Consider the following 13,142-nt stretch of genomic DNA (forward strand, 5'->3'; position numbering starts at 1 on the left):
CCCATTTTTTTTTTGACTGGAGCGGATTAGGTGGGACTGTGTCAGAGCCACTTCTAAAGGCAGCTGCGTGTGCCAGCTGCAGACAGGCTGGTAGACTGGGAAGCTCTCTGCAATCTCATGCTGGTCCGCCAGAGGGCGCAGGGGCCGGTGTGTCGCTGAGGAGAGTCAGGGAGGCCTGGGGGGACAGGGATGGTGGCCAGGGCTCTTTGAGCATGGACTTCGGACTGGGACCCTGTTCCACACCCAGCCCTGTGCAGGAGATGCAAAATGTGTCTGATCCAGCTCCTGCCCTCTAGGAGGGCTTAGTTTAGAGGGCAGACACAGCATAATGGCTTGTTTGGGTCCATAGCCAGGGGCCTTGAAGGGTGGGTAGGAGTGTGTCAGGGAGTATGGGGTGTAGGTGTGGCAGGCAGAGTGGACTGTCCAACAGTCTGTCTCCACATCCTAGCACTTGTCTTTCTCCAGGCCCAATCCTGGGCCTCCTGTCCCACCCTCAGCTGACAGGAGGGAGGAATTTCTCAACAGACAGCCTGTTCTTTCCACTCTACTAATACCTAACTCCGTGGAGTTCCTGCACACACACCAGGCTGTTTTACGCCTTGCACTTGTTGTTCCCACAGCCTGGGACACCCTTCTCTACCTTTTTCAGCTGACCAACTCCTATTCACCCATCAAGGTTCAGCTCAGGCAGTGGCTTCTTCCAGAGGCTTCCCCTACCCCTGGCCTGGCTAAGACATCCCTGTTGGGAGCTCCCACAGCCCGGGCTTAACATTCTGCCGTGCGCTGCCTGCAGGGAAGGCACAGGAGCATGGGGCCCCCAAAGTGACTGAGATATGCAGATCTGCCTGCAGGGGACCTCAGCTTCTGGGTTTGTGATCCCCAGCGGGGAGCAGGTGCTGGTTTATTCCTGCACAGATGAAGAAAGCACACATGCACTATCAGTAAATGCCTGCCCTGAGTGAGGTGTGTGCCTCTGGAGCTGTGTGTGTGTGTGTGTGTGTGTGTGTGTGCACATGTGTCTACCCACCGGGTGCCTGTGTGCCCAAGCGCTGAGGCACAGGCCCTGGGAACCAGAGCTCCTTCCTGCATCTCCTATCCTCCCCCTAGCACCCACTCCTCTGTGGGTGGAGCAGGTGGGGGGCCTGGGTTGGCCAGGGAGAGGCTGGGGCAGGAAGGCCTTAGGAAACCTCTCCCGCTGTAGCAGAACCCAGCATACTGGGCATACTCCTCGAGGGATGGAGAAGGCTAAGAGCGGCAGCCAAGAGCCCTGGCACAAGGAAGGAGAGATCTGGAGTCTAATGCTTTCTCTGCCACACTCTGGCTGTGTGACCTTGAGGGAATCACTCCTCTCACCGAGCCTCAGTTGCCTTGCCTGTAAAATGGGAACGCACTAACTAGCCACACTTCACTGGATCGTCAGCGGATACTCACCGACCAGTGAGCCAGGCGCGGGCGACCGGGGCATGGGGGGCGGGGTGAGAGGGCCCGGGGCAGGGGTGTCCACCCACCGGCGCGGAGCGGGCGGGCGCTGGAGGGCGCTGCGCACCTCGGGCGGCTTGCCCGTTAGCAAGTTTGCCTCCAGCTGTTGAATGCACTAGCGGCGCGACATTGGGACAAGGACCCCGCGGGGTGAGCAGGGCTGGGGGCCCGGACGAGGACGGGGCGCGCTCCCGACCGGTGCCCAGGGCTCGGCGGGTCCGCGGTGCCGCCGCCTCTGCCGGCGCTGCGGCTGCAGTGGTGGAGCCAGGCGCGGCCCCCGCCTCGCGGGTGTGTGGCTGTGTGTGTGTGTGTGTGTGTGTGTGTGTGTGTGTGTGCGTGTGTGTCCGTGGAAGAATCCAGCCGGGAGGGGTCTTGCTGCGGAAAGGCCTGCGAAGGGAGCCCGGCGCCCGGCCCGGCGAGGGCGGACGGACAGCCAGCCAGCCGCGGCCCCTGACGCACGCTGCGCCCCGGCCCCCTCCCTGGCCGCGGGCCCCGCCAAAGCAGAGGCGCGGCGACGGGTAGGCGGGGGTGGCGGTGTCTGCGCGCACACGCTCGCTCACAGACACACATACACACACGGGCCACGCCACAGACACACGACACGCACAGAGCCACGGCAGGGCGCGTCAAGCCAGCTGGGCGCCGCGCACATACGGCCCCGCGCTCACACTCACGCGCAGGCCCCGCAGCAGCCGCGGCGCTGCCCGGAGGTGGTGCTCGGCCCGGATCCCGGCTGGGGCTGGAGGTAAGTGGATTCCTGCAGATCGGAGAGCCAGCGGCCGGCGGAGACGGTGGGAATACGGGCGGGCGCTGGAGGGAGCCAACCCCTACACCCGCCAGTGGTGGTGGATCATGGAAGGGGGTGCAGAAAGGGAAGTATGAAATGGGAAGAGCCATCCCCGTGTCTCCTGGATCTCGGGATCCCCGTGGGACCCCCGAGGGGTGCCCCCTGCGCAGATGATGGAGGGGGGCGAGGACACCCAGGACGGTTAGGTGAGCATCTTTTGGGGGTGGTGCAGAGGCTAGATGGTGGACGGGTTGTGCCTGCTAGTGCCACACGGCACCTCTCTGCTCCCATCTTTGTTAATCCGGTGACCACGGCCCCCCTCTTTCACAGGGTGCTGCCAGGGTCAAAGAATTTATCCTCATAGCTGGTGAGGGGGGTGGGTGGACTGATGCCTGGATGACTGCTTGGGGGAGGTTAGGGTGGGGCTTTACCCCCTTTCCCCACAGGAGGGAGATGGGTTTGGTAGGAAGACCAGAACTGGGGAGTGGGGGTCCCCAGAGGATGGGGACTCTTGGAAAGCCTTTGCCTCGTTCCCCGTGGCACTGCCATGGGGCAAGAGGGAAGCAGCCCAGGGCAGCAGCAGAAATCGCCAGAAACTGCAGCTCTGGTAGCGCTGGGGCCACTGTCGGGCTGTGTGTGTGTGCGTGTGTGTTTGTGTGCGTTTGCATGTGCGGGCTCCAGCGCCTGGCTGGGTAGGGGGGGCAGGGGAGTGGGTGTGTTGGCTGGCGGGGCGGTGTGTGCACATGGGGAGGGATGTGGTGCTGTGTGTGCACACAGGGCTGGATGTGCAGGAGTGGACCTGCTCTCTGTACACACACACACACACACACAGGCACAGTCTGTGGCCCAGCAGGGTTTCCTCAGACTGTTTGGAGGGGAGGGTGCTGGTGTGTGTGTGTGCTTGTGCGTGTGTGCACCAGGGACCCGGCTTCCAGGACGGAGGCAGTCAGGCTGCGGCGTGTCAGGCGTGCCCTGGGAGGGAGAGGAGGAGGGGACCGTGGCACCCGACGGCGGCGCTGCCCCTGGGCTCGGGAGGACCGTGGTACTTGAGGCACTTTCAGCAGCTCTGGGCTCTGTGCAGTGTCCCTTCCCCCTGGGCTCCTTCCCCCAGCAGCTGCCTCTGGTCCTTGTGCTGTAGCTGTGCGGCTGTGTCTGTGTCAGAGACACAGGTGTCGGGCTGGACTGTGTGTGTGTGTGTGTGTATGTGTGTGTGTGTCTGGGCTGCGGCTGTGCTGTCAGCAGGCCGGGCTGTGGGAGGAGAGGGGCTGGGGGAGGGGGGTGCTGGCAGCACTTGGAGGATCTGTGGTGCAAGCTGCAGGCCCCAGGCGGCCTGAGTTAGTTAGTGAGGGGTATTTTAATTTGGGGGAGCCACATCATGGAGGTGCTGAGAGTGTTTGCATGTGTCTCCCTGTGTGTGCCTGTTCCCGTGGCCTGTGGGCACCTGTGGGACATGTGCCATGTCTAGGCCGTTGGAGGGTGTCCTAGGAGATGGGCACACACACATGCACACACACGTGCTGTTAGGCAGTGCTTGCTCTGAGTAGCTAGGTGCCCCAGGAGCCATGCGTGTGTGTGCTTGTGTGTTAATGGGTAGGGACAGTCAGCCCTGGGCAGGGAGAAAGAAGAGGAACTGAAGGGGGCCTAGGTCCGGGGCTGTGTGGGACACTAGGGAGAAGAGTGTGTATGTGACGTCAGCATGGGCCTGTGGGCGTGATGTCAGCGAGGACCTCTGGGTGTGACATCAGCCCCAGGCTGCAAGTGACGTCACTGGGAGGGCAGTGCGAAGGGTCACCCCCGCTGGCTGGAGCGTGTGATGTCAGTAGGGGGTGTGGTGGGAGGTGTCACTGTCATTGAGCATGTGTGTGGCTGAGTGTGGGTCCCCTGTGTGAGAGGTGAAGAGAGAAGCAGTCCCTGTCAAGAGGCTCCATTTCCCAGCGTCCTGAGTGGGTGTGGGTCCCCTTTCCTTGAGGCCTGCACCCCTGAATAGCACATTTCCCGGCCCTCCATGTGGAGTCCCCCCACTTCCGAGCCCCAGCCAGTTGTCCCTGTTCTCGTCTCCCGTCCGGCTGGGTCACAGAGACCCTTGGGTATGTGTGTGTGAGTGTGAGTGCATGTGACAATAGAAAACAGTCACCACCAGGGAGCCAAAGACCTTTGCTCCTAACCCTGCCTTGCCACTTTTTAGGCTTCCTGAGTCAGGCCTTGGGCCACCTCTGAGCCTCAGGGCCTCGGTTCTCAGTGGGGGTGAGTGTGGGGGCCGGATCACAGGAGAGGGAGCACCCTGGGGGGGGCTGGAGGCCTGGTACATGGTGGGGGCCCATCTAAGTGTGTTCCATCATCCCCCTCTGCCCCCTAGCCCCCCAGGGCGGAGCAGCCGCTCCCCTGCGGTGCTTTAAGTCTGAATTTGCGAAGAACTTTCTTTTCTCTCCAGAGGAGGCCTGAGGCTGGCAGGGTGGCTGCCATTATGTGGACTTTCACAGAGGAGCAAATCGAGGGCTGAAGGGGAAAGGGGAAGTGCTGCAGGGACCCGGGGGCAGGTAGGGGGAGGCCTCGGGGACGGCTCAGGGTCCCGACCCCCACCCTAATCCTGCTGTGCCCCTTCCTCACGGTGACCTGTGACGTTCCTGAAGGCAGCTTCCTGCCCGGCCCCCCAGTGCCTAGCATAGCATCAGCGCCCAGGAGGTGCTGTACAAGGGCACCCCCACCCCAGAGGCCCTGTTTCCTCAAGGTAAAGTGGGGATAATGGTGCGAATTCCCAACCCTTCTAGGTCTGTCATAAAGGTGACGTAAGAGAATGCCTGTCAGGTGTGTAGCACTGTGTCTGGCTCATAGTAGGTGTCAATTAGATTATTTCCTTTCCCTCTGCTGCCTGTTTCCTTTATTCATTCCTCGTTTCCTGGAGTGGGGCTGCGGCTGTGTGTGTCTGTCTCCTTTTCACCCTTTGGAATGCAGAGCTCATGCCGGGGACCTGGGAGCTGCCCATCCCCCAGCCGGGGTGTGCAGAGGGGGGCACTGGGAGGGGACCAGGGCACGTCTTGGAGTGCACGTCTGTGTGTCTGCGGATGTGCATGCTGGTTACCGCCTCTCTCAGGGGGAATGGGGAGCAATCCCAGTGGCTACCTGACTACTCAGCTCTGGACCCAAGCCCAAGACTCAGGCCTGACTCAGTTTCCCTCCTTGGCCTGTCTCTCTGTCATTTCTCTCCCCCTACAGTTCTCCCTGGACCTTGGAGGGACAGAGGCTGTGGGGTCAGCCTGCCTGCTTCCCTCCCCTCCTCACCCTTCTCGTCACCTGGGGGCATTTCATGGCTAGATCTGTTTGTCTAGCCATTTGGTGTCTGTCTCACCCGCTAGCATGTCAGCTCCACGCGGGCAGAGACTTAGTAGGCCCTCAATTCTTTTGCATAAATTCCTTTCATCTACATGCTGCCGAGGATGGCCTGATGTACTTTGCATTCAGTACACACACACACACACACACACACACACACACACACACACACACGGAAAGTTTGCTGGGTCTGGGGTCAGAGGCTAAAGCAGGAGCCCTAGAGATGACCTCCTGTTCTGGACGGCTGTGCAGGGCCTGCACATAGTAGGGCTGGACTGGCAAGTGGCTGTTGGTCTGTAAGCTGAAGGCGAGGGGGTGGTGCTGTGCTGGGTGAGCCTCCTACATAGGGGAGAGAAGCAGGGATGATTGTGGCATCAAAGAACCCCAGGGATCGTGTCCCTGCTCTGTGCACTCCCTATTATCTTCTTGAATCTTGGCTGGAAGGCTCAGGAAAGAAGTCCAGCCCACCCCTGTAGGCAGGGCGCTGGACCATGAATGCAGGGCCTGCTTGGTATTTGTTAAAATGCAGATTCTTGGGCCACACTGATTTTGATTCCGTAGGGTCATGGGGGTGGGGCCAAGAACCTGCATTTTGACTGTTTCCAGAAGATTAATTCACCCATGTTTGCTGGTTGGATGGCAGCTGCTGCATGTTCCCAGCCATCTCTGGGACTCCTCCCAGACACCCCTGGAGGCAGGGCAGCCATCCTCCTTTTACAGACTAGGAGCTCAGAGAAGTGAAGTGCCTTGCCTTGGGTGACACAGCAGCAAGACCGAGGTGATACAGGCTAATACTGACGAGTAAGGGCCGGTGTTCATGGCCTGCTTATTCTGTGCTGAGCCCTGTCCTAAGGCATTGCAAAGAGCCCCCATGAAATCCTCAGGACACCCCCACCCCCACCCCATCCCCGCATCCTGGAGGCAGAGTCTGTGGTAAGGAGTTTAAAGCAAGGGCTGGTGAAGTGAAGTCGGGATACAGAGACGCTGTGGAGAGGGCCTGCCCCATCATCTTGGACGATACCCGCCTCTCCCTTCCTTTACTGCGGCTGTGCGAGTGAGCAGAGGCCAGAGGCGGGGGTGGAGGAGAGCCAGGAAGGCATCCCGGAGGAAGCGGCGCAGAGCCCAGTCGCTGTGGCCCGCGGCCGCCCTCCGGTGGGCGCTTATGCAGAGGCAGGTCTGGGCCTGGTGGGCGGCGGGGCGTGTCCGTACCGGATGCGCGCCCCGGACTTGCCCACGCGGTGCACCGGGGAGCAATCTCCGGCCCGGCAGGTGCGGCATGGCGGGCGGGGTGGGCGGCACTATGGTGTAGAGGCCGCGGGTGGGGCGCGGCGCGAGCGGGAGGGCGCGCGGCACAGAGCCCCCGCTCCCTCTGCAGCCGGCGGCGGTAAGGGGGACCCCCAGCCGCGCCCCACCCTGCGGGTCCCCCGGCCCGCGTGTCAGGCCACCGCCGCCCGCCTCCTGACCTCCGGACCCGGCCCGGGTTTCCGCCTTATTTCCTGGGGGTTAGAATTTGCAGCCGCGTCCCCAGACGCTCGCAGCCAATTTCACAGCCTCTGGGCTCGGCGCTGTGCGCGGGATCCTAAACTCGCCCGGCGGGGGGCGGGGCTGCGGGGAGGAGCGGGGGGGAGGGAGGCGGGAGTTGTGTGTGCGTGTCTGGCGGGTGTGCACGGGAGGGGTGGGGGCACCGCGAGCTGGCCGGGGTGCAGGCTGGCCGTTTGTGTGCTGGGGAGGGGTGTGTTGGCAGGGGTGTACTGGCACGTGTGTCCTGGATGTGTTCCCCGCGTGGACATGCCTGAGGCCTGTGCCTCTAGGTGGGAGTGCGTGTCCGGGTGGGCTGCCCTGTGCATGTGGGCCTGCGTGTCCGGGCAGGGGAGGAGACAGTCTCTAGGTGTGGGCATGTTGCATGGTGGCACGTTTGTGGGTCTGCCTGTTGGGGCAGTGTGCGTGGGGCACCCCTGTGTGTGTTTGGTTCTGTGAAGTGTGTTGGAGGGAGTGTGAAGTTCTGGTGTGTTGGCTGCTGTGTGTGTGTGTGTGTGTGTGTGTGTGTGTGTGTGTGTGTGATGGTGGGGTATGTGCCCTTGAGGTGTCGTCCCTGCTGGCCACTGAGGTCAGGGTGGAGGGTGCACCCCAGTCCCTGGGATCTGGGTGGCAGAGCCTTTTCCTGGAGCAAGCTGCCAGCGTCCTCTTTGGCTTCCTCCTCCCCGCCTCCTGGTGGGGTGGGGAGCTGAGGCTGCTCGGGGGACCATGGGTGTCTGTGTGCCGCCGGGCGCTGCTGGCTGCCAGCACTTGATGGGTCTACATATCTTTGTGAATGGCGCCATCGAGGGGGCTGGGGGTGTGAGCCCTTGCCTGTGGCAGGGAGGGGTGGGGTGCTGTGGGGAGCACCATCTGGGCTGCTTGGGGAGTGTGGGGCCAGACAGGGAAGGGGGCCTCCTCAGGAAGCAGATGAGTGTGTGTGTGTGTGCACATGTGTGCACAGATGGAGGAAAGGTTGGACTGAGGCACGTCTGTCTGTGAGTGTGTGTGCAGGAGGGGGGCCGGCAGGTACATCGCTGTCCAGGTGTGTGTGAGCGTATATGGTGGGAAGGTGGGCCGGAGGCTTATACCTGGTGGGGTGGGGGTGTGGGAACAGGGTATGGACATATTTGGGGTGGGTGAAGAGTTCCGAATAAGAGAGGGTGTGCTGGGGTGTGGGGTCTTTGTTCCCTGCAGCAGAGGGGAGTGGGCGGTGGTGTTTGGAGTGACCAACAAGGGGGGCATGTTTGGGTGCTGAGAGGGGGTGAGGGCTGGCTGAGTCAGGTGAGTGTGAGGGTGCTTTGGGGATAGATGTGGCTGTTCACATGTGGGTGATGTTTGTGTCCGTGGCTGTGAGGGGAACACGGGGCTGGAAATACAACTTGGGGAACACTTCTGGACTGTGGGGCCCAAGAGGGAGTGAGGGATAGTAGGAGTGGGGCCCCTTAATTCCCAGAAAACCTATCCATCTGTTGCTTACCCCTCCTGCCCAGGGGCCATGGAGAGCTGGAAAGAAGCCAGCTCAGCAGTTGGCTCAGGCTGCCCCCCCACATACACACCTTGAGCCCCCTTGTGGGGAGCCCCCAGCCCCTGATGTGGATCTTGAGGCCCTTCTCCCTCCATCTCTCTCACACCATAATCTTTCCATCTCCATCTCCCTGCCTCCATCTCTTCATCTCTGCCTCCACCTCCCTCCATTCCCCCCTCCCTCTGCCTCCTCCCTCTTTCTCACACTGATATTCATTTGTGGTATATTCGGTTGCCATGGGAAACCTAAGAAAGAAGTGAGTGTACCCTTCAAGACTTCAGCATTTTTCCCTCCTCCCTCCCTCCTGCTGTCCCCCTCCCTCTCCTGCTCTCCTCCCCTCCTCTGCCTCCCTCCCCTCCTCTCCCCCTCGCCTCCTTGCAGAAGGAGAGGACTTGGGTGAGGAGCTGCTGCCGCCCGAGCTGGTCCAGGACCCAGCACCCCATTGCCACCGCCACTGCCACCGTTGCCGTGGGGCCCTCCCTGAGGCCTGGGCCGGGGACAGAGCCTTGCTGGCCTGAGGGCCCCCCTTTGCCCGCAGACACCTGGTAAGGACAGGGCGCCTCTGACGGTGTGTGTGTGTGGCCGGGACTGAGCACAGCTCACATGGCCTGGCCTTGCAAACCCGTGATGTAGCCCAGCCCCAGGCTCCGGTTTGTCCCTCGCTGCTTTGCTCGGGCCCTGCCCCCCGCTGTGGGCACCCCCACTCTGCCCCTCCCCAGTTTCCATAATGCAGAGCCTGCGAGGTAGCCTTATGGGGGCCAGGACAGGTCCACTGGGGAGGGTGGGAAGGAAGGCCCTGGGGGCTTGGAGACACTGGCTCCTGCCCCTTTGCCCAGCCGAGAGGCTGAGCCGGGCTTGGCCTGGGCCCAGCAGGGCTGCGGCATCTGTGCACAGGCCCGGCCTGGGGGGCCGGCCTCCAGGGGCTGGCCTGGGAGCACATGGCCTCGTCCTCTCCCTCGGTTGGGGGCCTTCCCGTGTAGAGAGAGGCAGACCCAGGGGCTGGGCATGAGCTGGGAGCAGGGGAACGCCGGCCAGAATTGACCCAGGGCCTGATCCCATCCAGTGTCATTGAATTTTGGAGGTGGTGGGGAGGGCAGGCAGGAGCTGTTCCCCCTGGCTAGGGGCTGGTGGCTGTCCTGGAGAGGATCGGCGGAGGCTGTCGAGGCTGTCACCGTCACCGTGGCGGTGTTGGTGGTGGCCACGTGGAGGGAGCTGTTGTCCAGGCGGGCGCTGAGTGACGGTGGTTGCTGTGGCGAGGAGCCGCCTCCGTGGCACTGTGGTGTCCATGCAGAGAGGAGGAGACGGAGGGAGGAGGCTGGCTGGCTGGGCTCGGTGTTGGTGGTTGCCAAGGGGAGGGAGATGCCGTCTCTAAGGTGCGATGGTCCCCACGTGGAGGGGCTGTGGCTACCGATGTCCCCAGGGAGCGGCTGATTAGGGTCGCTTGGTAGGGAGCTCGTGCAGGGAGGGGGTTGGGGGTGTGGTGGGGGATGGGTTGCTGCTGTGGACCTGGTGTCGTCACAGGCTGTAGTGGGGTTCTTTGAGGGGAGTGGGTGGGTCTGGGCTGTGCTCCCCACCTCCATGGCTCAGACTGCCTGTTGCCCATGTGGTCAGCTGCTGGGCCTTGGCTTGCACCACGGTTGTCCCTTCTCCCAGGGCTGACTTGCTCTCTTGCCTTCCCTCTCCCGTCCTCCCCTCCCTCCTCTGTGGCTGAGCTCTCACTGCCTCTGCCTCCTCCAGCCCCCTCCTACCTCAGGGCCTTTGATCTACAGGTTCCCCGGTCCCATGCATGCTCCCTCTTTGCCCCCAGATGACTTCTCTCTATTCTTCATGGCTGCTGGGGACCTGCTGGCCCAAGTGCTGTGCCCTGGGGAGCCTGGCAGTGATACCTGGAAGGATCAGAGAGGGAAGTGACTTGCCCAAGGTCACACTGTGGGCATGTGCAGGAGCTGGGATTTGACCCCGGGCAGCCTGCCTCCCCAAGTGTCCAGCTCACCACAGGCCTGACACCCCCTCTTCCCCCAGCCCTCCCGCCCAGGGAGCCTGCCTCTCTGTGACCACCCCAATTCAAAGTTATCTCTCATCTCTCTGTCTCCATATGTTTTCTTAAAGCAACCAGAACAGGAAGCTGTGTGGAAGTGCACAACAGCTCTGGGTTTGAATCCTGGCTCTGGCACTTACAGCTCTGTGGCCCTATGCCTCAGTTTCCCTATCTGTGAAATGGGTATTTTGCACTTGCCTCGCAGGGTTGCTGTCATTGTGATAATGTACATGAAGCCCCTGGCATGATTCTTGGCACATCCTGGGCGCTCAGTGAGTGGAAACCACGACTGTCATAATTCCTTTTAAAAATGATACAGCATTTCCTCTCAGGCATGGAGGGGGGGTGCAACACACCTGCTCACCCCAGATCTGCCTCATTGTGCCCCTCCCCAGGACCCTTGGGTGAGGGCCTCCTGAAGGTCACGAAGAGAGTTGGTAGCGGAGCCAGGTGGCACTGTGCCGCCCCCCCCCCTTCTGGCTCCAGGGGCCTGCGTGTGCGCCCTAGTGATGTGCGCCTTGACCCCCCAGCTGTTGCCTGAGCCCCCTGTCTCCCGGCTTCCTGCATAGCCCCAGTGGGCTCCGCCACTACCTGGGTGTTCTGAGCCAGCTCAGCCAACCCTTGCCTGGGGCTGGGTGTCAGAGGAGTGCCTGGTGGTGCCCTGGCAGTAACCAAGTTGGGGACATCTGTCTGTTCACCTCCTTGGCACTGCTGGGGACAGACCAGGCGAAGGGACTGCAAGGTGATCTCCACAGGGGCACATCTGAGGGGCCTGAGGAGTGACAGGCAGGTGGCCTTGGGCATGGTTCACCTTTCTGAGCCTCAGGGTCTTCATCCCTGCAGTGAGTATGATACCAGTCCCTACTTCCCATGCTGATATGGGGGGATGCAGGAGAGCACTGGGCCTGGGGCTGGGAAGTGCCCCAGGGGGTTAGAGTTGACCTGGGGAAGAGGGGTGGGGCTGCCCTGAGTGATCCCAAAAGGCAGAAGTGGGGCTCGCTGGGCACAGACATTAGTTCATCATGGTAAGGGACCATCTACCAGTCAGAGCTGTCTTGAGCTGGATGGGGAAGGGGCAAGGTAGTGAGGGCTCCGTACCTGGTGAGACTACGGAAGGCTGGAAGGAGCACGGTGGTTTGGGATGACACGACCTTGGTTCATGCCCTGATCTGGCTCCATTTATGGACTGTGGGATCTTGGGAGCCTTGATTCCCTCACCTGCAAAATGGGAAGAATCGTCATGTAATGAGGGTTACTTTAAATGAAGGCGGGAGAGACCTAGGGTTCACTGGAATCTGCAAAGCCAACCATTTTCCAGAAGAGGAAAGGGAAGCACAAGTTCCTTAAGGTGATAATGATGACAGCTGCTGTTTATTTAGCATCTGCTATGTGCCAGGCGTTTTCACACGTGCTCCAGGTCTCACTGAGTTCCCAGGGCTTTGCACTTCCTCTACCTTCTGTAGGAATTGCTGCTACCCCTGGGCTCGGTGCTGCCCCTTGGCTCATTACGTGGCGGTTTTCTGTTCTGGTTAAATGTCTGCTGCTCAGAGGTCACTCTGTCGGTTGCCTTGGGCCTTCTCCCTCTCTTGTTTCCTCATAGTCCCCAACACAACCAGATACTATTTTGTTGATTGCTTGTTTCATATCAGACCCCCAACTCTGCTCCCCAGTAGTATCAGTTCCATTGAGGCAGGGGTTATTTCTTTCTTGTTCTCCCAAATGCCTTGACCAGGGCCTGGCATCTGTAGTGCTTAAGAAAATATGTGGCAAATGCATGGATGGATAACCCTGCCGGCCACCTGGGGGTTGGTCCTGTCATTCCAGGGGCACACATGAGGAAAGTGAGGCTGGGGAGCTGTTCATGGACACCCAGCTGGAGTTGGGGGGCAGGGCTGCCACTGACCCCAGCTTGAACTGACTTCAGGTGCTTCCTTCTGCTGCCCTACACCATCTTGCTGGGGGTCTGGCATTTGGGGCTTAAGAGTTTGGATTTGACTGTGAACGCAGAGGCGAAATCACAGAAGGTTCTTGAGAAGGGAAGGCTGGTGCCAGAAGGAAAAGCTTTGGGTAGCAGCTTGAATTGTCAAAGGAAATCAGTTCAGCCACTCACTAGCTGTGTGACCTCAGGCAAGTTACTTAACTGCTCTGAGCCTCATTTTACTTGCCTGTACAATAGGGATGATATCTCAGCTGATCTCTGCTGGCTTCTGGGAGGCAGTGGGCTTTGCTTGCTTTGATTTGCAGGTTTGATTCTGCTGGCCCCACCTCACTCTTCTAGGTTGGAAGGAGGGGGAAAAAAGAGAGAAAATCAGAGAGAGGAGAGAGTAGGAAACTGGTTTTATTGGAGTGCCTACTGTACGCCAAGTGCATCTCTGCCTTTCGTGGTTTTAACAGAGTGGAGGTTGTCATTCCCATTTTACAAATGACCCAATTGAGGTTTGGGGAAGTTCTCTGCTAGGCCACGG

At 60.8% G+C, this 13,142-nt stretch overlaps 1 protein-coding gene across 6 annotated transcripts in view; it reads left to right on the top strand.

Annotated features, from left to right (window-relative positions):
- The first annotated feature begins 1,590 nt into the window (after nucleotides 1-1,590).
- The window catches only part of ELFN2 (extracellular leucine rich repeat and fibronectin type III domain containing 2), a 50,403-nt gene continuing 38,851 nt past the window's right edge, over nucleotides 1,591-13,142 (top strand). Inside the window, exons 1-2 of one of the 6 annotated variants that reach the window (XM_037847673.1) lie at nucleotides 1,717-2,224; nucleotides 9,021-9,184. The gene's annotated coding sequence lies outside the window, so the exon portion shown is untranslated. Of the gene's footprint in view, nucleotides 1,630-1,716; nucleotides 2,225-2,350; nucleotides 2,473-6,846; nucleotides 6,866-8,814; nucleotides 9,185-13,142 lie in introns of those variants that run through there. The other 5 variants (XM_037847674.1, XM_037847671.1, XM_037847672.1 and 2 more) reach the window with 5 other exon arrangements.

The sequence above is a fragment of the Choloepus didactylus genome, chromosome 8, assembly GCF_015220235.1.
Source record: "Choloepus didactylus isolate mChoDid1 chromosome 8, mChoDid1.pri, whole genome shotgun sequence".
NCBI classification, from domain to species: Eukaryota; Metazoa; Chordata; class Mammalia; order Pilosa; family Megalonychidae; genus Choloepus; species Choloepus didactylus.